The sequence below is a fragment of the Macaca thibetana genome, chromosome 7 (assembly GCF_024542745.1).
Source record: "Macaca thibetana thibetana isolate TM-01 chromosome 7, ASM2454274v1, whole genome shotgun sequence".
NCBI classification, from domain to species: Eukaryota; Metazoa; Chordata; class Mammalia; order Primates; family Cercopithecidae; genus Macaca; species Macaca thibetana.
In genome coordinates this window covers 32,202,225-32,220,087 of record NC_065584.1, presented here as the reverse complement: position 1 = coordinate 32,220,087, position 17,863 = coordinate 32,202,225, and the positions used below count along the sequence as shown (strand labels likewise).

General features: G+C 47.0%; 3 protein-coding genes across 6 annotated transcripts in view; 1 reads left to right on the top strand and 2 right to left on the bottom strand.

The window, feature by feature from the left end:
- Positions 1 to 17,863, bottom strand: part of ACYP1 (acylphosphatase 1) — an 820,450-nt gene that overhangs the window by 361,289 nt on the left and 441,298 nt on the right. The window lies entirely within an intron of this gene.
- The window catches only part of TMED10 (transmembrane p24 trafficking protein 10), a 553,877-nt gene that overhangs the window by 283,241 nt on the left and 252,773 nt on the right, over positions 1 to 17,863 (bottom strand). The window lies entirely within an intron of this gene.
- JDP2 (Jun dimerization protein 2) overlaps positions 16,432 to 17,863 on the top strand; it is a 42,884-nt gene continuing 41,452 nt past the window's right edge. Inside the window, exon 1 of one of the 3 annotated variants that reach the window (XM_050798906.1) lies at positions 16,432 to 16,553. The gene's annotated coding sequence lies outside the window, so the exon portion shown is untranslated. Of the gene's footprint in view, positions 16,554 to 17,106; positions 17,351 to 17,404; positions 17,548 to 17,863 lie in introns of those variants that run through there. The other 2 variants (XM_050798908.1, XM_050798907.1) reach the window with 2 other exon arrangements.

Here is a 17,863-nt window from a genome sequence, read left to right as displayed (position 1 = left end):
TTTAGGTGTGAGCCACGAAGCCTGGTCTAAGTATGGGAATGAATATCAACCTGACACCTAAAAAGTTCACATTTTATTTAAAAGAGGAATGTAGTGATTTCCAGTCTTTTTAGACTTGCAATGCTCTGTTGCTTTTGTTGTTATTGCTGCTTGCTTTTTCTTTTGTTTTTGTAATATCCTTTCTGTAAAAGGACAGTTATCCATGATACGAATTCAATTTAAAAAGTATTTGCTTTAAAGTCTTCAATGAAACCCCTTAAGATAGCTGGAGATGCCTCCCAATCACAGTGATAACATCGTACCAAAAATAAGTGGCGTGGGTTACCAGGTGCTAGAGACTGAATGTTCGTTTCCCCAAATTCACATGTTGAAATCCTAACCCCCAAAGTGATGGTATTAGGAAGTGGGGCCTTCGATAGGTGACTGGCTCATGAGGGCTCCGTCCTCATGAATAAGAATAATGCCCTTTTAAAAGAGACCCCAGCCGGGGCACGGTGGCTCACGCATATAATCCCAGCACTTTGGGAGGTCGAAGTGGGCAGATCACTTGAGGTCAGGAGTTTAAGACCAGCCTGGCCAATATGGCAGAGGTTGCAGTGAGACAAGATTGCACCACTGCACTCCAGCCTGGGCGACAGAGCGAGACTCTGTCTCAAAAAAAAAAAAAAAAAAAAGAAAGAGAGAGACCCTGGATGGAGAGCTCTCTCCTTCTTCCACCGTGTGAGGATACAGGGAGAAGATGGCCAACTATGAGCCAGGAAGTGGGCTCTCACCAGACACCAAATCTGTTGGCACCTTGATCTTGGACTTCCCAGCCTCCAGAATGATGAGAAATACATTTCTGTTGTTAATAAGCCACTGAGTCCATCATATTCTGTTATGGCAGCCCGAACCGACTAACATACCAGGTGTGTCCACTTTGTGAAAATTCATTGAGCTGTACATTTGAGATTTGTATGCTTTTTGGTTCATATATTATACTTCAATTTGAAAATTGACTTAAATATTTAAAAAAATAAAAGAATGAGGGCTTTCTCCTAATGGTTGCAAATTAGAATGCAGGGGCCGGTGTTCCTGATCTCTGCTTTTTGGTGGAGCAGATGGGCACTGATCCTGGCCCTCATGTCGAGTTCTCAGGGTCCCTGTAGAATGATCTGGTGCTCCCTGCCATTTGCCGCTCAGGGGTTCACAATGTAAGGTTTGCACAGGGTTGAGTGTAAAGACCTCAGTGTGTGTGCATGTGCAGGAGAGAGGCCAGCCAGCAACTCTAACAGTGGTTGGGTTGTTTTTATTTGTATCTTGGCTCCAACAGAAACTGGGTGTGTAACCCTGGATGAGTTCCTTAACCATTCTGAACTCCAGTTTCCTCATTTGCAGAGTGAGGTTGATAACAAGGTCATATCAAAGAATTGCAGGAGAAGGGATTAACTAGGATGACATGTGTAAAAGGCTTAGCTCAGGACCTGGGATGCAGCAAACATGAAAATGATGTATGGAATCAGAATGCCTAGAGACGGACTCTGGTATCCAGTTTTTAACAAGGTCCATAGGTGATGCTGGTGCACAGCAAGGTTAAGAATTACATTAGTCTGGGTGCAGTGGTGCATGCGTGTAATCCCAGCACTTTGGGAGGCCGAAGTGGGCAGATCACTTGAGGTCAGCCGTTCAAGACCAGCCTGGCCAATATGGTGAGACCCTGTCTCTACTAAAAACACATAAATTAGCCAGGTGTGGTGGTGGGTGCCTGTAATCCCAGCTACTCGGGAGGCTGAGGCACGAGAATCACTTGAACCCAGAAGGTGGAGGTTGCAGTGAGCCAAGATCATGCCATAACACTCCAGCCTGGGCGATAGAGTGAGATTCAGTCTCAAAAAAAAAAAAAAACAAAAAAAAAAACAACAACAAAAACACAAAACCAAATTACACTGACCTGGCCTCTGCCCCCACCATCGCACCGTGGAACATCTAGAATGTTAATTCTCTTCTCTCCTCTCACTGGTTAGAGCAGAGGTCAGAAGGGCCAGATGTTTGGAAAGGGAACATAGATGGCAGAGGAAGGTCATTCCTTCCTTCCTTCCTCCCCCACACGCTCACTGAATATGTGCCAGGCACTGTGTGGGGGAAGGACAGACAGATGGCCAGGTGTGACTTCTATACCCAGGCACTAACTGCTTGCCAAGGAAATGGCCCCATCACATGCACTGTGCTGAAAGGCCATAGAACTCCTGGGCGTTGGCATCAGCTTTACCTCTGTGTTTCTGAGGCTTATTTTTCACATATGTAAAATGAGGGAAATGGATTGGATTGTTCTGCAGTCCTCTCATCCATGATATTCTATGACTTCCATAAGCACGCCCCTAAAAACACTGTACTGTAAAACTCAATGATCAGAAAATAAACAACTCAGTTAAAAAATGGGCAAAAGGCCTGAAGCTCACCAAAGAAGGTATATAGATGGCAAATAAGCATATAAAAAGATGCTCAACATCATATGCCATCAGGGAAATGATAATTAAAATAACATTGAGATACCATTACACACCTATTAGAATGGTCAAAATACAGAACACTGACAGCATCAAATGCTGGTAAGGACATGGAGCAACACGAACTCACCATTCATTGCTGGTGGGAATGCGAGATGATATAGTCACTTACTTTGGAAGATGATTTGGCAAGTTTTTGCAAAATTAAACCTATGATACAGCAATTGTGCTCCTTGGTATTTACCCAAAGGAACTGAAAACTTAGATCCACACAAAAACCTGCACACAGATGCTTATAGCAGCTTTCTTTACAATTACCAAAAACTCACAAGCAACCAAGATGTCCTTTAGTAGGTGAGTACATAAACAAACTGTGGTACATCCAGACAATGAACCACAGTTCTTTAGTGCTAAGAAATAGCATTCTTTAGTGCTAAGAAATAAATGAGGTATCAAGCCATGAAAAGACATAGAGGGGAGGCCAAGGCGGGCGGATCACGAGGTCAGGAGATCGAGACCATCTTGGCTAACATGGTGAAACCCCATCTCTACTAAAAATACAAAAAATTAGCTGGGCATGGTGGCGGGCACCTGTAGTCCCAGTTACTTGGGAGGCTGAGGGAGGAGAATGGCATGAACCCGGGAGGCGGAGTTTGCAGTGAGCTGAGATCATGCCACTGCACTCCAGCCTGGGTGACAGAGCGAGACTCCATCTTAAAAAAAAAAAAAAAAAGACATAGAGGAGCTGTAAGTGCATATTACTAAGTGACAAAAGCCAGTTTGTAAAGGCTACAAACTGTATAATTCCAACTGCGTGACATTCTAGAAAAGGCAGTAAAAGGAGAAGTAAAAAGATCAGTGGTTGCCACCATTAGGAGAAAGGAAGGGATGAACTGGCAGAGAACAGAGGATTGTTTTTTGGCAATGAAACTATTCTGTATGATGCTACAGTGGTGGATACATGTCATTATACATTTGCCCAAACCCATAATGAACCCTAATGAAACTGTGAGCTTTGAGCGATGATGTGTTCATGTGGGTTCATCTGTTGTAACAAATGCACCACTGTGGTGGGGGATGTTGGTAATGGGGAGACAGGGGTATGTGGGAAATCTCTGTACCTTCCACTCAATTTTGATTTAAAATTGCTCTAAGAAACAATGTCAATTTAAAATACAACAAACAAGCAACAAAAAATGCTGTATTACGTTCAATCAAGAGCACAGGCTTTGGGGCTACACTTTCTGGGTTTGAGTCCTAGTTCTGACTTCCATCTAGCTGTGACCATCAACAAGTTAGCTAAATATTCTGTGCCTCAGTTTCCTCATCTGTAAAATAGGGATAATAATATTGCCTGCATTGCAAGTTTCTATGAAGATTACGTGAATTAATAAATCTAAAGCATGTAGCATAGTGCTAAGTGGTCAACCAGTATTAGCTACTATTTAACAAGTGAACCTTTTTAAGAGCTGATTTCAATAGACTGTCACTACCTTTTGGACAGAGTAATCCCTTGCACTCAGGATGGACAGTCAGACACCAGACAGGACTAATTCTCTCTGCTGTGTTGGGGTGGAAGACGTTTTTCAGAGTCAGAACTTTCAAATCTACCCATGTTCTGAGGCTCGGAGAAAATACCTCTTGATGGGCCTATGACAACAGACTAGGCAGGAAAAACAGTGATATACCCATGTCTTATTTGACTGAGTGCCTCGGTAGAGACCCCAATTCCCCTTCTTCTCTTAACCAGTCAAGCATTGTGCCACTTTTGATGTCACTCTGGGGAAGAAAGCTCAGTGCTAGATTAGGCCAAAATGAGTGTTCAGTCTTCAGGGGATCATATCATCAGGGAGTCACCTTCCCAGGGGCACCACTGCCTCTGAGAGATTAGTTGAGAACCCTTGATGAACTCTGATCTTCCGTTGCTTACTTTAAATGCATCTAATATTGATGGAACATTTTCCCAAATAGCTCTAATGCCATAATTGTGTTTGAGATTTATACATATGCATATCAATACAAGTAGTTTGCATGGTGATTTAGGATTTCTTTTTAAAGGACACATACTTTCTAGGCCTCAAGAACCTAAATTGAGATATGCTGTTTTCAGATAAAGAAAGAACCAGGTGTTAATGTAATTAAAGCAGGTATTACAGTCGACCTTGACCCAAAAGACCAAGAAGTCATCCTTGAATTAAGATTCATTTGGCCACAGCCTATAAAAACCCAAGGAGTGGCCGGGCACAGCAGCTCACACTTGTAATGCCAACACTTTGGGAGGCCGAGGTGGGTGGACCACCTGAGGTCAGGTGTTCAAGACCAGCTTGGCCAACATGGTGAAACCCATCTCTACCAAGAAGTACAAAACTTAGCTGGGCATGGTGGCATGTGACTGTAGTCCCAGCTACTCGGGAGGCTGAGGTGGGAGAACCCCTTGAACCTGGGAGGTGGAGGTTGCTGTGAGCCGAGATCATGCTACTGCACTCCAGCCTGGGCAACAGAGTGAGATCCTGTCTCAAAACAAAACAAAACAACAAACCCCAAGGAATGGATGTCTCCAAAAGGCAACTGCAAAGACTTCCTCTGATAGAAGGTCTAGTGGTATCATCTCACTTTCCACTGATAATAGTAACCCTTTCTTCTTGGAGAGGCGTAGTCCTAAAGGAGAAACCTCCAAGAACCAGAAACTAAGTTTTTACACGTGGACCTCAAAGAAGAAGTCTTTCTTCTTTGCTTTGCTTTATTCTTTTGGAAACCCTGTGAAAAAGGTAAGGAAGGGATTACCAACCAGTTAAGCAATGCTGGGAAATGCCTTTATTCAGTCCCTACCCAACCACATGCAGCCCTGGGGTTAGGTGCATCCATGTTTGATTTCATTTAGTCCTGACAGTGACCCTACACAGTAGGAACCACTACCTTCCCTTTACCAAAGGGGATAATGAGTCTCAGAGAAGAAGCAGTGGCCCTGGGATTTAAATCTAGCATTCTTTCCACCACCCCAGGCTGCCTATGTCATATGACTTTTATGGGTCTCATTTTCCTAGATGGAAAATTAAGGGTCCTGGTCAACACGGTGGAAAAAAAAAAAAAGAAAAGAAAATTAGGGTGTTGGAATATGGAATGTCTAAGGCCAATGCTCATTCAAACTCCATGATTCTATAAATATTATTCTCTGCCATTAAAAAAAAATGGAATTGAAGCATAGAAATGATCTTTGTTTATAGAGTCACAGAAGAAGTCAAGTGTAGGTGAGTCGTGCTTACCCTATTTATGCCTAGTGTTCCATTATTGGAACACTAAGCTTATGGGAGTTATTTCTATTCTACTGCTCAAGGTCATCGCCAAGGTCTAATTTTTCACACACAAAAATGGCAACTTCCGGCATAAATGGGTCAAAACCAGGTCTCTGGGCTCCCTTCTCATTGAGCAATGGACGGTTGGGGAGGCTCCTGGTATTAGAGACAACACATCCTTCAGTGTCTTTGTTTATTTAGCATCCAGGCAGTCTTACTGCCAGCAGCTTGTCCCTTGAAAAAAGTTTCAGTCTCTCCTCCTAGGCAAGCAGCAGCCTGAGACTCCGAGCCAAGCTGCGTTTTAGGAGCCACAGTTGGACATCTTGCTAGGGGAGGGCCAAACCATAGCATCCAAGAGCTGCCTTCCTGAGCCCTTACTACGTGGTAAGCACTGTTCCAAGTGGGCAGGAACTCATTAAACCTTCATGACACTCCTATGGATTGGGTATTATCATGCACACTCCATTTTAATGATGATGAAATTGAGCATGGAGAGGTTAAGTAACTTGCCCAAGGCCACACAGCTAATAAGCTTCGGAGACAGGATGCACACAGAGGCAGTCTAGTCCCAGAGTCTATGCTCCTTACCACTGTATTCTACTGCCTTGTATGATACATTTGTCTTAAAAGTCCAGACATGTGAAAACCTTGTAAATGGCCTGAGACACCAACAGGGCCAATGGGTCTGGAAGAATTATGGCTGGGCAGTGGAGTCTGAAGAGATCCCCTCTAGCTCTGAAACTCTGACCTGTGGGAAGAAAGAAACATAGAACAAATTTCTTTGCCCCAGAACAAGTTACTAACTTTTTTTTTTTTTTTTTTTTTTTTTTGAGACGGAATCTCGCTCTGTCGCCCAGGCTGGAGTGCAGTGGCGCGATCTCGGCTCACTGCAAGCTCCGCCTCCCGGGTTTACGCCATTCTCCTGCCTCAGCCTCCCGAGTAGCTGGGACTACAGGCGCCCACAACCGCGCCCGGCTAGCTTTTTGTATTTTTTTAGTAGAGACGGGGTTTCACCGTGTTAGCCAGGATGGTCTCGAACTCCTGACCTCGTGATCCGCCCGTCTCCGCCTCCCAAAGTGCTGGGATTACAGGCTTGAGCCACCGCACCCGGCTTAAAGTTTATTTTTTGTGGAGACAGAGTCTTGCTATGTTGCCTAGGTCAGTCTCCAACTCCTGACCTCAAAAGATCCTCCCACCTTGACTTCCCAAAGTGCTGGAGTTACAGGTGTGAGCCACTGTGCCAGGCCATGTAGGAAGAGCTTTTAAAAGGGTACCTGCCCCTGTGCCAGTGGAGTGGTATAGTCCCAGGGCACCAAGCTGATTCGATTAAGAGTTTCTGACAAATGGAGGAAGGCTGGTTCCAATGGTTTTTATTTATTTATTTTTAACTATTATTTTTTAATTTATCCTTTCAAGTTTCCAACGATCTAATGGTTTTTCTACCTGTCTCTTAACACCCCTCAAAACCCCCTTTTATGTTCACAATTATTGAGTTAATTCGCTAGTTATTCATCCACCTAAGGACTGGGCCAGTCTTCCTCATCATTTCATGATGCTGTGAGCCCTGCACATAGAAATAATCAAATATTTATTGAATGAATGAATGAATGATTGAAGGAAGGAATGAATAAAAATCCAACTCTGTGGTCTGAAATACACTCTCAGAGCTCTTGGGGAAGGATCGTACAGGGGAGGGCACAAACATAACAAGCTGGCATTTGAGGAAGTATTTGAAAGGAAAGGCAGGCTTTAAAAAGGAGGAAGGAGAGGATTAGGGAGGTGTATTTAAGAGATAGAGAAACGCTGGCGGGAGGAGGTGGGTGGGGGAATTGTGGGCACAAAACCTGAAAGGAAGCCTGTGAACCTGGCCAGGGCTACCAAAGAAGCCCTTGTCCCAAGGTCCCCCTCCAGAGGCCTTCTGACCTCCCTCAGCGCCCACCTCCCACCCCCAAACACCCCTGAGGCCAGCGCAGAGGTGCCTCCTCTTACAGGAGTGCATTCTAATTGCAAAATCGTATCCTCGTTTTTCAAGGAGAGGCGATTCCTCCAGTTCCAAGTGTGGGGGCTTTTTCTGGTCTATGGGGACCTATTCTGGTCTCTAGGGGTGAGTTTCCAGGAGCCCAGGTACTGAGCAGGCTGAGCTGCTCTCTAGAAGGTACACTTTGGCTGACTTAGGGCAGTGTGCTGAGACATGCAGGTGTCAAAACCTGGCCCGGATTGCCTGGAGCTGGAAGAGCGTTCCAAGAAGTGAAAATCCCACCCCTCCCCCGTCTAGGCCTACACAACAGCCCAGTCATAGGGGCCCCCTTGGCTCCTCCCCACACCGCTCTCTACCACACCACCAAATTGTTGAGTGTAAGAGGAAACGCTACCTCCCGCAGAAAACCTAAGGGGACTTTTTTTCCCCTTCAATAAACATTTGCTGAAATAACTTTTTATTGGTGGTTGTTTTAAAATGCATAGCAGAAAAAGAGTCCTGAGAATTATTTCCACCATAACTTTTGTTCAGTGAGATCTGTGTCATCAGTGGGGACCTCAATTTCCTCACCTGTAAAATACGGCCTCTTCCTCGCTTTAATATTCTACAAGTTTGTGCTGCATAAGGTGTAACTGTTAATTACATCTCTGCTCAACAAGCATCTGTTCAACAAGTATTCTTTAAGTGCCAAGAGCCCAGACCGCTTTCAATATTATCAGGGCTACAAAAGAAATTATTTCCTTACATTTTTATTTAAATAAATGCAATCACATATTTGGCATATCGAGTGTCAAACATAAGCTCAGCACATGGTAGGTGCTATAGGAGTTTAAAATTTTTTAAGATACTGTCCCTACTGATAACTTCAAGCATGTTGGAATGATAACGCATATGTGAAATAAGGAGAAAAATTTTAAATGGCATATGATTAGATGTTAGAAGGGAAATGCTAGTTAAGGTCAGAAGAGGGAGATATCACTGTGGGTATGACCCATCTGTGAAGGTGTCATAGTAGGGGGCTTGAGTTGACTGAACCATAATATTGATGGTTATGATGGTGATGGTGGTGGTGGTGATGAACACAGCCCAATGTATTGTGCTTGTGGCAGATACTGATATGGTGCTTCATAAGATCATATTTAATCTTCATATAGACCCTCTAATGTAGGCACCATTATTGTCCTCATTTAACTGTTGAGGAAACTGAGGCCCAAACTTTTTTACTTTTTTTTTTTTTTTTGAGATGGAGTTTTGATCTTATTGCCCAGGCTGGAGTGCAATGGCGTGATCTTGTCCCACTGCAACCTTCGCCTCCTGGATTCAAGCTATTCTCCCGCCTCAGCCTCCCGAGTACCTGGGATTACAGGTGCCCACCACCATGTCCGGCTAATCTTTTTGGTATTTTTAGTAGAGATGGGGTTTCAGCATGTTGGTCAGGCAGGTCTCAAATTCCTGACCTCAGGTGATCCACCCACCCCGGCCTCCAAAAGTTCTGGGATTACAGGTATGAGCCACCACACCCAGCCCCAAATATTTTATGGAAGAATCTAACCAACTATACACCTTCTGGGAGTGGGAGGCGGGGATGAAGAAGAAGGAAAAAAGTGGAGAAGGGTCTTTGGTTTTCCTAGAAGCAGCGCTGTGTGAGTGCTAAGTGAAAATATCTTTGTAGTATAATATCTAATGCCTATATTTTCAGATTAAACCCTCTCTTAAAAATAACTTGAGGCCTCTTTAGACTGTACATTTTTATAGCTATAATGTACTCTTTCAGATCTGAGCAAATACAACAAACTCATCTCAGATCTTATCTCTGACAACCTGGTTTGACTTTCATGATAGTTGGGAAGCCTGTGTTAAAGGACAGGGGATTTGAGGAGACTTGCGGATTTTGCGATTGTGCCTTTCTTTCTTGATCTTCTGGGACACCTTTTGTCTCCTAACTCCTTTACCTCCTAAGACTGAGTTCTAGACTAGCTTCTGTTTGTTTGTTTGTTTATTTATTTATTTATTTACTTAAAGGACAAGGTCTTGCTTTGTAGCCCAGGCTGGAGTGCAGTGGTGCAATCATAGCTCACTGCAGCCTCAAACTCCTGGGCTCAGATGATCTTCCTGTCTCAGCTTCCCAAGTTGCTGCAACTACAGGTGTGTGCCACCACACCTGGCTTTTTTTTTTTTTGAGACAGGGTCTCACTCTGTCATCCAGTCTGTAGTGCAGTGATACAATCTTGGTTCACTGTAACCTCTGCCTCCTGGGTTCAAGTGATTCACCCACCTCAGCCTCCCCAGAAGCTGGGACTACAGGTGTGCGGCATCATGCCCAGCTAATTTTTGTATTTTTTGGTAGAGCCAGGGTTTCACCATGTTGGCCAACCTAGTCTCAAACTCCTGACTTCAGGTGATCCACTTGCCTAGGCCTCCCAAAGTGCTGGAATTACAGGCGTGAGCCAGCGCTCCCAACCACGATGGGCTATTTTATTTTTATTTTTGTAGAAATGGAATCTCGCTATCTTGCCCAAGCATGCCTCGATTTCCTGGCCTCAAGTGATTCTCCCACCGTGGCCTCTCAAAGTGCTGGGGTTACAGGCATGACCCACTGGCCTCACTCATTCATTCATTTATTAAGACTTCTATGTTAATCACCTATGATTTAAAATTTAATATGACTAAAACATCATCTTTCATCTAAAAAAGTTTGATCAGGATTTACGATCCTGGTGTCAACTTCAGGAACCCCCTATGGATGGATGACCTGCACAATGACATCCTCAACCTGGGTCTTTTATCCTCTCTCCATGTGTTTTCAGGACATATTTTAAAACATAATATTCTGGAAGCAGAATGCATATGCATCATGTTTTCCCTAAATCACTCATGTCCTCATTTCCCCATTTTTTCATGAATATTATTCATCTTCTTGGGCCTCTAGTCTGTCATCATTTATGGGCAGGGATGATCTCTTTGTTTCTGCTTGGCCTCCTCAAATAGGGTGGCACGTGGTGCATGGCTCATAGCACACTTCAAGATTGTCTGACTAAGTCATTTAAATGACTAACTGAATTCTGAGCGGTGAGAAGGCATTCAGTACAGTTCTGTATTTAGTCTCGCAGAGGTTGGGTGGCATGTGATAGATGAGGCAAGAATAGCAAACCGATAAAATTCCACGGTGTCAGTTCAGCACTCCTTTATAAGCTTGACTTTGGGTCATTTTATTCATGTATTCTTCAGCATTCTTTTATTGAGCATTGTCAGAAAACTTGAGTCAAACTACCATAGCAAGAAAGAGAAAGGGGCTATATTAACTCCAATACTGTGAAGTTCAAAGACCAATTCAGCATGTTTTCATGGCGTATTAGAGATTCAGGAACTCAAATGATAATCTCATGCCTATTTCTCTTTTTCCATGTCTTGGCTCTTTTTTTTTTTTTTTTTTTTTTTTTTTTTGAGACAGATTCTTGCTCTGTTGTCCAGGCTGGAGTGCTGTAGTGCAGTGGCACGATCTCGGCTCATTGCAAGCTCCGCCTCCCAGGTTCACGCCATTCTCCTGCCTCAGCCTCCCGAGTAGCTGGGACTACAGGTGCCCACCACTACGCCCAGCTAATTTTTTGTATTTTTAAGTAGAGATGGGGTTTCACTGTCTTAGCCAGGATGGTCTCCATCTCCTGACCCGCTGACCCACCCGCCTCGGCCTCCCAGAGTGCTGGTAATATAGGCGTGAGCCACCGCACCCGGCCAGGTTCTCTTTTACTCTCTGTGTTGGTTTCTTTCTCAGGCAGCCTTTTGTCACATGACAGAAAACATGGCCATCCACAGCCACAAACTACCTTCATACACTGGTGTTTTAAAGGAAAGGAACCCCTCTCTTCTTTGGTATTTAGATGTCAAATCTCAAGAAACACTCTAATTGGCCCTGTTTGAGTCATGTGCTCATCCCTGAACCAATCACTATGGCTTTGGATGTGGACTGCTCTAATTGGCCAATTCAGGTCGCACCCCTCACATCTGGATGGGGGCAATGAGGCCCCTCCGGGGCCACAGGGAAGAGGGAGAGAAGTGGTTCTCCAAAGAAAGGAATGCTGAGAACAACATACATCCACTATACTCCTCCTCTCCCTAATCCACCTGCCCCAGCTTTTTTTTTTTTTTAAATAGAGATGGGGGTCTCACTGTATTGCCTGGGTTGCTTTTGAACTCCTGAGCTCAAACAATCCTCCTGCCTCAGCCTCCCAAAGTGCTAGGGTTACAGGTATAAGCCACCATACCTGGCCTTTTTTTGTTTGTTTTTTGGAGACAGGGTGGTTTCACTGTCACCTAGGTTGGAGTGCTGTGGAGTGGTCACAGCTCACTGTAACTTCAGACCTTCAGACTCCTGGGCTTAAGCCATCCTCCTGCCTCAGCTTCCCAAATAACTGGACTATAGGCACATGTCACCATGCCCCGTTGTTGTTGTTTTTTAAATTTTTTTTTTTTTGTAGAGACAGGGTGTTGCTATGTTTCCTAGGGTGGCTTCCTACCTTGGCCAGCTAAAGTGCTAGATACAAGTATGAGCCACTACACTCAGCCTGCTCCAGCATTTTAACCAGAGAAGTTACCATTTCTTCATCCTCCCAAAACTGTATTGTGTTAGATTAAAGAGAAGACACTAGGCTTTTCCAAGAGATGGTTGCATTTGTATGGATGCTGATTTATTCTTAAATCTTTAGACATATTTTATAACATTCTCATTGGTGGTCATTGGAAGAGAAGCCTTCCCATTCCTAGCTCACAAGTTTTCTTCTCAAATATTTTAGCCTTGAATATTTATATAGACACATCTATATGTATGTATATTCATATATATGTAAATGTTTCAAAATGTTAAATTAGACATCCCCCCGCCCCCCTTCCCAAGTCACTACCACTCCAGGGAAGAGCTTGGGAGGCTTGTTTCTCCTGGTGGGTGTTTGATTGATTGAGGGAAGAGCAACAGGAAGAAATCACCATAAACAGGTTTATGTAATTTGCAGACTACAATAACAGCTAGTTTCAACTTCACGTTTGATTTCATGATACCATCCTGCTTTTCATTGTAAGAATTCTGCACGGCATAAGTTTTTGTTTCAAGCAGAGCAAAACATTTGCTTTTGAAAACTGTGTGATAACTCCATGGATCACCAGGGACATCTGAAAAACTGATATTGAGATTGACTTTATCTATACCAGGCTTGCAAAATCAAACGCTCCCAAGGGCTAGGCAGGTCAGGTGGAGACTGTGTCAAACTGGGTGTTTAAGTCCCATTTCAAGGGGCAGCTTCCAGTGGACTCCAGCCTATTGTTGCCATAAGGAAGTGCATGCCATGGAAGATATTAATTGTTTACTATTTTCTGGTTCCTTTCTCCTCCGTGGTCCATGGGAGGACTGAGCTTCCTTGCATCTTTGAAATTAAGAATGGCCATGTGACTTGCTTTGGCCAATGAAACATAAGCTAAAGTGATGTATGTCACTCCAGGAGGAAATATTTCACTGCTAGTGCTCGGCCCTCTCTACTTCTTTTTCTCTGCCCTGGTGGCCATGAATGCACTTGTTGATATGAAGGTATCAATACTGAGGCATCCCTGGAGAATCACTTCAATCCACAGTTGTCTTGTGTGAGTGGGAAGTAGCCTTTCTTTTGTTAAGCCAATGAGTTTGGGGGGGATATTTGTTACTGCAGCAAAACCTAGCTTATCCTGACTATTACATATGCCCAATGTTGCCTGACTTTGATATTTTTAAAAGAGAAGTTTGAAATCTAGATTTTTTATATGAAATCTTTGCTATATTAAAACTTTTTTTTGTACAATTATTTTTTTGAGATGGGGGTCTTACTATGTTGCCTAGGCTAGACTTGAACTCCTGGGCTCAAATGATCCTTCTGCTTCAGTCTCCTCAGTAGCTGGTACTACAGGTGAGCACCACCATGCCTGTCTTTTAAAAAAACAAATTTAAGGTTGAAGCCAGAAAAGCCAGATTTTCAGCCCTGCCAGCTACGGGTTTGCAATTTTGGTCTATAGAATTTGAGTAGAGACTGGAGCAGCAATCCTGTCTGAACTCCAACAGTGCTTATAGCCTGTGTTGCATCATTAGCTCTTAGCTACTCTTGGTCTTGCTATTCATTAGCTTGTAAATCATTTTTCCTAATTAGATGGGACGTAGGAACAGGTGAGAAATCATGTCTTAAAGTTTGTGTACCTTGAGGGTGCACAGATTTTCAGTAAATACTAGGATAAAGACTAGTTGACTGGCTGATTACTCAGAACTATCACTTTCTGCTTTGATTTTGGAGGAGCAGGTCTGGGGAATTCATTATTTTACCTCACCATTTCAGTTTTCCCCTCTTTGCAAAGAGCTTGGGATTCATCAATGTCCATTAAACTTTAAAATGAAATAGTCCACATAAGTCAGAGATGCAAACCCACTGTATTAATTAGGACTTTTCTAATTGCAAGTAATAGGAAACCCAAATTCAAACTGCCTTGGGTAAGACATAATTTACTGATTCCTATAGCTAAAACCTGCAGAGGTCAGGATAATGTCAGGCATGACTGAATTCAGGAACTCAGGCAATGTCATTGGAACTTGATCTGTCTTTCCCTCCGTGGCTTGGCTCTACTCTTCCTCCCATTAGCTTCACTCTCAGTAGATCACTTTCATGTGGTGGCTTCTGGAAGCTTCTCTTTCCAGCAGATCCACAAAATTCCCAGTCTTATGAGATTTACTTGGGATACGTGAGGATCTCTCAATCAGCCCATTGGCTAGGGCTGGGTGTGTTAATCAGGACTTTTCTAGTTCTGATAGGAAATTTAAATTCAAACTGCCTTAGGCTGAGTCACTTGTCTGTCCCTAAGAGCCAGCGGTAGATCAGCTCCATCCAGCATCCAATGTCTGCATAAAGGACCCAGTTTATGCCTCTCCCTCTAGCCACTCCCAGAGGCAGTGACTATGTAGAGGGGCCTAGTAGGGAGTATGTGACCAGAAGGGAGGCCTTGAAGCTGTGTTCTTATAGCATCCTATATGAAATTGAAAAACTCCATATCAAATAACAGAGAAGACCTAATGGAGATTATAGGTAGGTAGAGGGGACTAAAGACCCCCCAAGTCACCCCTTGGTGCCACCCCTGTAACATATTTAATTTGTGGGGGAAGCAAAGGCCCAGTAGGACTGCTGGTGGCCCAGCCACAGTCCAAAACAGGCCCTAGAGAGGACGAGCTCTAACCACACACCCTAATTATTAGTCCCTGCATACAGATCAGTTTATTTTATCCAGAGCCCCAGCTGAAGACACATCAAGTAGTATTGCCTCTGTTCTATGTTTTGTTCCATATAAACATCCAGACACAGGTCTCATGGGAGAAACATCATGAGGCAGTTTCACAGTCCCTGGCTTTGATCTTTACGCTGTAGTAAAGGTGTCATTGGCCTTTCTAGGGCGGAGAGTCATGCTCTTCCACAAGAGTATCAAATTACTGCTCATTTTCCAATGTACAGTCTTTCAGGGTCTTGCTTTCCGCTTACCTGCCCACACCAATGCTGTGAGGGAGATTGCTAATGGCGAAGGTGAAAATGGTCAGGCAATGTCATTGGGACTTGGTCTGTCTCTCCTTCTATTAGCCCAATTCTTTTATCCAGCAAGATTTCACTGCACTGGGGAAATAAGGAGAATAAAGTCTCACGCACTCACTCACATGGGAGAGCCGTGCATGTTCGGGTTTGATCAATTGCACGCATCTGTCTCAAGTCTTGTTGTTTCTTTCACTCTGAGCATCTGCACTCCAAGAAGGCATGAACTTTTTTCTTTCACTTCCTTTCTTCTATGGGTGATGACCTGACATCACTCTCAGAAGGAGGCCGAAAGTCGCTGAGTATATAACTCATCACTCCTATCTGGCTTAGGCAGAAGGTAGGGGGCTCGATGGGTACCCAGGAGCATTGGAGGTAGGAGATGCCACCTAGGGAACCCCGTTCTACCTGAGGGCTCTGTGTCTCTGCCTTTGTAGACTGCAGGGCACCATGGATGTCACCTTCCCTCTGGAGTCCCCTTCACCATTTCCTCTCTAGGAGGATGGAAGGTGGGAGTGGGGTTGGCTATTGAAGCTGTAACGGGGAAGAAGGCCACTTGGGCTCTGCTGAGGGCTGGCTCTGCTCACTGCTGTGTCCGGAGTGGAAAGGAGAAGCCCGCTGGAGCAGGGCACAAGCCCAAGGGTCAAACTGTGCCAGCAGCAAAGCAAGCCGCGGTCTCAAGCTGCAGCCCTAGCGGAGGGCAGGCTGGTGCAGCGAGCCGCCTTGGGGCCTAAGGGCGCTGGCGGGGGCCGGTGGGTAGGGGTAGGAGTCCCCAGATGCCTTCATCTCAGCCCATCCTTCTCCACCGAAAAATAAAGCAGGCTGGCGAGATCGCCTCCTCACCCGCTCAGTCCTGAAGTGTCCAAGGATGAAACTGTGCTGAAATTGTCCCTGTCTCTCTCAGTTTGGGGGGAAGCGCCGGGATTGAGGTACATGGTTAACACAGGCTGTGCGTGAAGGGGCTTTTGACTTGTCCCCCGGCCCCGGCCTCTCGCTTCTCTCTCCCAGCGCTGCGGCTGCCTGGCGGGCACAAGCCGAGCGGCGGTGCGCGGGGGGTGCGCTTACATAACCGCTCGCCGCGTCCTGCTTTCTCGCGCGCTCCTGCACCATGGGGTGGCGGAGCCGGGGGACTGGATGGAACCCGGGCCGCCCCCGCGGGGAGAGGAGCGCAAGCGGCAGCGGGAGGAGGGCGCCCAAGGCGGCGGGGGAGGTTAAGGTCAGTGGGTGTGAAGCGCCGGCTCCACACCCCCTCCTCCTCGGTCCCCTCCTTCCCTTCCTCTCCGTCCCCCTCTGACGTCTGGAGCTGGCAGCTCGGCCGGTTCCGCATTCCCGACCCCTCCCCGCCGCCCAGGGGCCGCTATATAGCCGGGGCTGATGCAACCCGTCCCGCCGCCCGCCACAGCCTGCGGGAGGGACGCTCGGCGGCCGCGACGGGGGGCGCTGGCGGCAGCGGACGCTGCAGCGGCGGCGGGGCTGGCGCCGCGGCGGCTCCCGGGCCGGGACAGGCCTGGGCACCGGGCGGAGCTCCGCGGCCGGGCGGCAGCGGCGCGGAGCGGGCACGGCGCCTGCAGCCGGGCCCCGGCCCCGGGGGCGCCGCCTCCGCCCGCAGCTTCTGCACGGTGGGTGCGAGGGCGCGCGCTGGGGGGCGCTGGGCCGGGGCGGGCCGGGCCGGGCCGGGCCGGGCCGGGCGGGCGGGGCGGGGCGGGGCGGGGCGCGGCGCGGGCACCTGGGACGGCCGCCCCCGCGCGGGCGGAGCGCGAGGAGCCACAGCCCAGCCCCGCGGGGAGGCTCCCGCAGCCCAGGGACCCCGAGCTTTCCCTGCGCCGGGCGCTGCAGCCGGGCCCCTCCCGCGAGGCGCCCGGCAGCCCCAGGCTTCCTTTTGGTTCCCGCCCCGGGACGGGAGGCTCCGTCCGCTCCCTGGGCAGCCGGGGCGCTCCCTCCTTCTCCCTCCCGCGCTCTCCTCCCCTGTCCGTTTGCAGGGAGGTGCTCTCCTCGGGCGGCGGGGAAGGTGGGGTGAGTGGGGAGAAAACTGCCCGCGGGCTGTGCGGGTGGAGATGGAGGGTGAAGGGCCAGGGAGGTGCGGGGTTGGGGTGGGGGTTCGACTGTGGAGGGATGACAAGGACCTGCTGGCAGGGAGGAAGCGCGACTCCCGGAGGACCCGGACCTGGAGGAGAGTATTGAGAAGGGCTCTGGATTTCCATCCAATGAAGGCACCTTCTCTCATGGCCATTGCTTTGGAGCTCTGGGCTGGGAAAGGATCTAGGGGTGGCCGGGGTCCCCTTTGGGCTCTCCTGTCTCCCACGCCAGGTTATATAAGGAGGCAAGCAGGCTCCTGTAGGTAACCAGCCTCTCCCTTGCCCAGCCCAGCTTAGAAGGCTCTCCTCTGCTCCTCCCCTCAAAGGAGGTTGTCGAGGTGTAGGGGTGCAGTTGGGGGTGGGAGAGTGTGGGGGTGGAGTGGGCCTTCCACCTGGACCCCTGGACCTTGGGATGGCAGAGCCAGGCTTTGCCTGGGTCAGTGGGAGGAGC